This window comes from Cricetulus griseus, chromosome X (genome assembly GCF_003668045.3).
Source record: "Cricetulus griseus strain 17A/GY chromosome X, alternate assembly CriGri-PICRH-1.0, whole genome shotgun sequence".
NCBI classification, from domain to species: domain Eukaryota; kingdom Metazoa; phylum Chordata; class Mammalia; order Rodentia; family Cricetidae; genus Cricetulus; species Cricetulus griseus.
The window spans coordinates 1,859,360-1,865,629 of NC_048604.1; positions in this window are offsets into that span (position 1 = coordinate 1,859,360).

The following is a 6,270-nucleotide window of genomic DNA, read 5'->3' on the forward strand; positions in this document are numbered from 1 at the left end:
TCCTGGGCTTCTGGGCAGCAGCGTGAAGGTGGCCAGTGCTCAGATCGGCTCTCCATTGTCGGCCCCGCCCCAACCCAGCCTCAGGGAATGACCTGCATGGGAGACTTCCCCCTCCTCCCCCTCAAGCACCTCCCCTTGCCTCCCTCCTCCCCCTAGCCTCCTTCCTCCATCTACCAGGAAGTTACTTCCTGGCTTCAATTTCCCTTTCTGCCCCACGCTTTCCAGGTCAGTCCCCAGGACCACCCATCTAAAGCCCAGTCCTCATCTTGGTTCAGCAGCAACCTAGGTCCTGTCTGCCCCTACTCCACAGGTCCACCTTACTAAAACATCTAGTATGGAAGTGCTGTGGGAAACTATTTAGTGCAGCACCTCATCTCCTAAGAGGCAAACTGAGGCTGCAGATGGCTGCACCTGACCCAGACTCACTACTTTTTCATGCCAAATCCTTATATTCTTTACCCAACCCAGGCAGGCTCCTTCTTTTGTCTTCATCTCCGGGTGACAAAGGGCTACAAGCCTGGGAATGAGAGAACCTCTCAGGACCATTCAAGCCCCTCCTCCTCAAATGGGGCTGGCTGCCCAGAGATGAGGGACAGGAAGGGAAGGGGTGGGGCTGGGGTTATGCCAGGGCCAAATGTGCCCGATGTGATCCAGCTTCGTCCCCAGAGGAGAAAGACCTTTCAGACTGATCTCCAGTATACTTGCCTATTTCTCTCTCTCTTAATACACATATCCTCAAATACATGCTTCACACAACATACGACTCATACATTTGTGCACAAACAGCAGGTTTAGGAATCCAAGCTCCCATGTGAAAGAACCTGAGGAAAGAGTTTATGAACCTAATCCACACTGCACATAAAGACACTATATAGACACTATTGCACACGTGTGCACACAAACACACACACACATCGAATGTTTATCATGCTTTTTGGGTCCTTTGGGTTTTGCTGTTTTGAAAGAGGGTCTTCTGGTAAGCCTGGAACTCCATAAGTAAATTATACTGGCCTCAAACTTGCATGGATTCTCTTTCCTCTGCTTACCAAGTGCAGATTACAGACATGCAGCACCATGCTTTACTTGTTTCTTTGTTGTTTGAAACAGGGTCTCTGTGTAGCTCTGGCTGTCCTGATACTCACTCTGTAGACCAGACAGACCTCGAACTCACAGAGATCATGTGCCTCTGCCTCCCAAGTGCTGGGATTACAGGGATGCACCATCATGCCTTACTTGTTTTGGTTGTTGTTAATTTGTTTGTTTGGTTTTTGTTTTTTTGAGACACAGTTTCTCTGCAAAATAGTCCTGGCTGGCCTGGAACTTACTCTGTAGACCAGGCTGACTTCAAACTCACAGATCCACCTGCGTCTTCCTCCCTAGGGCTGGGATTAAGGGTGTGCACCACCATCCAACTGTTTTTTGTTTTTGTTTTTGTTTTTAAAGATTGAGTCTTTCTACATAGACCTGACTATCCTGAACTCAGAGATCCATCTGTGTTTGTCTTCTGAGTGCAGGGATTAAAGATGTACACTAACATGCCATGCTTCAGTATAGTTTTTTAATTTTATTTTTATTACATTTATTTATATGAGGGTGGAGATGTACATCAGTGTGTGTGTGTGTGTGTGTGTGTGTGTGTGTGTGTGTGTGTGTGTGTATGTGTGTGTGTAGGTCAGAAGAAAATTTGTGGGAATCATTTTTCCTTCGACCACATGGGTCCTAGATATCAAACTTGGGTTACCAAGTTTGGTGATAGGCACCTTTACCCAGTAAGCCATCTTAACAGCTCATCATTGTTACTCTTTAATTCAACTTCACACTGGAGAGACATCCAAATCCTTTGTATTTTATTGGTGTTTGTTGACATTGGGGATGTAGTGCTCTTTAAATATCACTTACATTAATTTGCTTGATAATACTATGCAAATCTATATTCTGAGTGATTTTTTTCTTATTTGATCAATTCCTGAAAAACATATGTTATAGTATAAAAATGTGTTGGGAGATTTATTTCTAGAGCCCTTTAGAGGGAACAATTTTTACTTCATGCATTTGAGAGATTTGGTATTAGGTCTTGTTATGTGTCCATACTTCAACTTTCAACATGTATTTATGCATAAAAGTGCTTCTTGTGAGCAGGAAGCCTTTAGTCCCAGCACTCGGGAGGCAGAGGCAGGTGGATCTCTGTGAGTTCAAGGGCAGCCCCCTCTACAGAGCAAGTTCCAGGACAACTAAGGCAGTTACACAGAGAAACCCTGTTTTGAAAAAAAAAGTGCTTCTTGTAAATACCATATAGCTACTTTGTTTAAGGTTGACAGTCTCTGCCTTTTAGCTGGTGTGTATCAGATTGTGGCTTTCCAAGGTAGCTGCAACATGTCCATCCCACAGGTTCTTCTGGAGCCTTGCCACCTCTCCTCAAGAGGTGGAATTTAGTCCTCCCCCTACAATCCTAGTAGGTTTGCATGTTGCTTGTGATTAAGATAATATGCTAAAAGTGCTGCTTGCTTTCTAAGACTGGGTCAGAAAAGTTAAGGCATGTAGGGCTTCTGCCTTATTAGCTGGTGTACTTACCCATCACAACCATGTTAGCTGCCCATCTTCTCTATCACCCCATAGAAAACCTGAGCAACCATCATGGAGAGAGTGCAGAGAAGGGCTCACATGGAGTATGAAGGAGACAAGCCCAGGCAGCTTTAGTTTGCTGCATTTGCAGCCCTGGTTGGACAGCGAGTTTGTGAAAAACTCCAAGCCAGAATGACTTGGGTAAACTCCTCCCAAATTCTTTTTTAAAATATTATGGTCTGCTGGGCAGTGGTGGCTCATGCCCTTAATCCCAGCATTAGGGAAGCAGAGGCAGGCAGATCTCTGTGAGTTCAAGGTCAGCCTGGTCTACAGAGTGAGGGCTACACAGAAACCCTGTCTTGAAAAACTGGGAAAAATTATGTTCTATTTAGCTGGTATAATGTGGGTAATTACAGATAGTTTGACATTTTAACCATTTAAAATGTTCAGTTCTGAGGTATTAATTGTATTCATAATGTTTTTGGTTTGGTTTTGTGTGTGTGTGTGTGTGTGTGTGTGTGTGTGTGTTTTGCATGCATGCATTTGCAGCACATGCATGTCTAGTGTCTACAGAACACAAAAGAAGGTATCTGATCCCCCTGGAACTGGAGGTGCATATGGTTGTGAGCCACTGTGTGGGTGGTAGGAACTGAACCTGGGTCTTCTGCAAAAGAGACTGCTCTTAACTGCCAAGCCATTTTTCCAGCCTGCATTCACAATGCTTAACAACCATTATTACTACTATCACACTAGTCAGAAACTGATGACCTCGAACTCCTAATTCTCCTGCCTCTACCTGGGATTATAGGAGCACACTACCACACAGGGTTTGTGTACTACTAGGAATGGAACTCAGGGCTTTGTACATGATAGGCAAGTACTCCATCAACTGAGCTCCATCCCCAGCTGGCATTTTTATGTCTGAGTACCATTTTGTTGGCTTTATCTACTTGTCTGCTGATAGTGGCTTAGTTGCTTCCACTTTTTAGCTGTTACCATTTGCTCTCAGGTGAGCTCCATTCCAGCACTTGATGCTGGCTTTGTTGTTGGTTTTTTGGGGGGGTTGTGGTTTGGTTTTTCAAGACAAGGTTTCTTTGTAGCTTTGGAGCCTGTCCTGGAACTCGATCTGTATACCAGGCTGGCCTTGAACTCAAAGCGATCCCGAGTGCTGGGATTAAAGGCATGCACCACCACCACCCAGCTGATGCTGGGTTTGTACAGCAAGTTCCTCTGAATTGAGACATTCCTTCTGGAGGAGGAATGTTCATAAGACAAACTAAGTAAACTTACAAGATTTAGGAAACTCCTGAATCTAAGGAGATTCAAGAGGCTCAGACAGTGACAAGATTCACAAGACCCTTCTCCAGGATTAAGGAAGCAATAATCAAGTAATGGGGAATTTTTTTTTCTTTTCTGGAGCTGCCTTGGAATTGTGCAGGAAGCCTCAGGGTTGCAGCTTTCCTTAGTCTCATCCATGTTGGAGTGGGCTTTTCAGATGCCTTAAAGTCACCTAAGCTCTTATAAGTAAACAAACTTATAAGAGCTAGACTTCTTCATGCTAGACTTGAATGGACTCATTGCTTTGGTTTCTCATTGGCACCCTATCTGGAGTGAATAAATGTTTGTTTACATCCCCCAGCAAAAGTCAAACAGCCTGATCTCTGTTTGCTCCATTTTTCTTTTTCTTTTTCTCCTTTTCTGACTTTTGGGAATACAATTTGAATCTTTAAGAGTATTTTCTGTTTATTGACTATTCACTTACTATTTATTCATTTATTTATCTTGCAGTGCTAAGGATTGAACCCAGGTGTTTGTGCACAGTAGGCAAATGCTCTATCTCTGAGCAACATCCCCAGCCCCTATTGACATTTTAGTTATCATTTGAATTTGTGTATACCATGAAAATGTCTTATCATTAAGCCATAGTACCTTTACCCCAGAGAAAATGTTTTTCCTTCCTTCCTTCCTTCCTTCCTTTCTTTCTTTCTTTCTTTCTCTCTCTCTCTCTCTCTCTCTCTCTCTCTCTCTCTCTCTCTCTCTCTCTCTCTCTCTCTCTTTCTCTTTCTTTCTTTTTTGAAATAGTCTCATATAGCACTGGTGTGGTGGTTTGAATGACATTGCCCTCCATAGGCTCATATATTTGTATGCTTGGTCCCTAGTGGGTGGAATTGTTTGGGAAGGATTAGAAGATGTGGTCTTGTTGGAGGAGGGGGTGGGTGTTGAGGTTTCAAAAGCTGGTGCCATTTCCTAGTTAGCCTCTCTTTCTGTCTGTTTCTCAGTCTTGTGCTTGTGGATCAGATGCAAGTTCTCGGTTACTGCTTCAGGGCTAGGCTGCGTGTCTGGCTACTGCCATGTTCTCTGCCATGATGGTCATGAGCCCACTCTCTGAAACTGTAAGCCTCCATTAAACACTTTCTTCTATAAGTTGCCTTGATCATCGTGTCTTGTCACAGCAATTGAAAAGAAACTGACATATCAGGCTAGCCTCAGACTTGCTAGGTAGCAGAGGCTACCCTTGAACACCTTATTCTCTTGCCTTCATGTCTTAGTTACTTTTCTATTGCTGTGATAAAATACCATGACTATGGAAATTTCTAAAAGAAAGAGTGTAATTGGGCTTTTGGTTCCAGAGGGATAGAACTTATCATGACAGAGCAAGGTCACATAGGTAGGTGGCTGGAGCAACAGCTAAGAGCACACATCTTGCTCTGCAAGCAGGAGACAGAGAGCACACTGGGAATCCCATGAGTCTTTTGGAACCTCAAAGCCTGCCCCTAGAGACACATCTCCTGCAACAAAGCCATACTTCCTAATCCTTCTCAGACAGTCTCCAACTGGCAATCAAATATTCAAATATATGAGCCTATAGAGGCCATTCTTATTCAAACCACACTTGAAGTGGTAGGATTACAGACTGTACTGCCACACCAGGATTCTTTTTTCCATGTTTTTGTTGGTTTCTTTGCATAACCCTGGCTGTCCTGGACCTGATGAAGCTCACTATAGACTGGTCCCCCAGGTTGGCCTTGAACTCAGGGATCTCCTTGTTTCTACCTCCCGAGTGCTGGGATTGCAAGCATGTGATACTACCGCCCAGCTGTTTTATTTTAAGACAAAGTCTCACACAATAACTAGTTAAAAGATGGCCTTGAGATTTTATGCAGACCAGGGTGACCTTGAACTCTTGGTCATCCTCCTGCTTTAGCTACCCAAATGAGGGTATTATAGACCAGACACAATTTTTAAAATGCACTGTCTAGTTTTATCTGAGAGGAGGGAACCTCAATTGTGAAAAGATGTCTCCATAAGATCTGACTGTAGGGCTGGAGAGATGGCTCAGAGGTTAAGAGCACTGACTGCTCTTCCAGAGGTCCTGAGTTCAATTCCCAGCACCCACATGGTGGCTCACAACCATCTGTAATGAGATCTGGTGCCCTCTTCTGGTGTGCAGATATACATGGAAGCAGAATGTTGTACATGTGATAAATAAATAAAATCTAAGGAAAAAAAGATCCAACTGTAAGCAGACCTGTAGGGCATTTTCTTGATTAGTGATTGATGTGGGTGTGTATAGAGGGCACAAGGTCATTGTGCTCATGGATAGCAGTAGGGAAACCAGGAATGTTAAACTCACAGGCTTTTGTGTTTAATGCAAGGGACTTACACCTATTTTCTGCCTGGAAAACTGGGATTGAATATAATTAATAA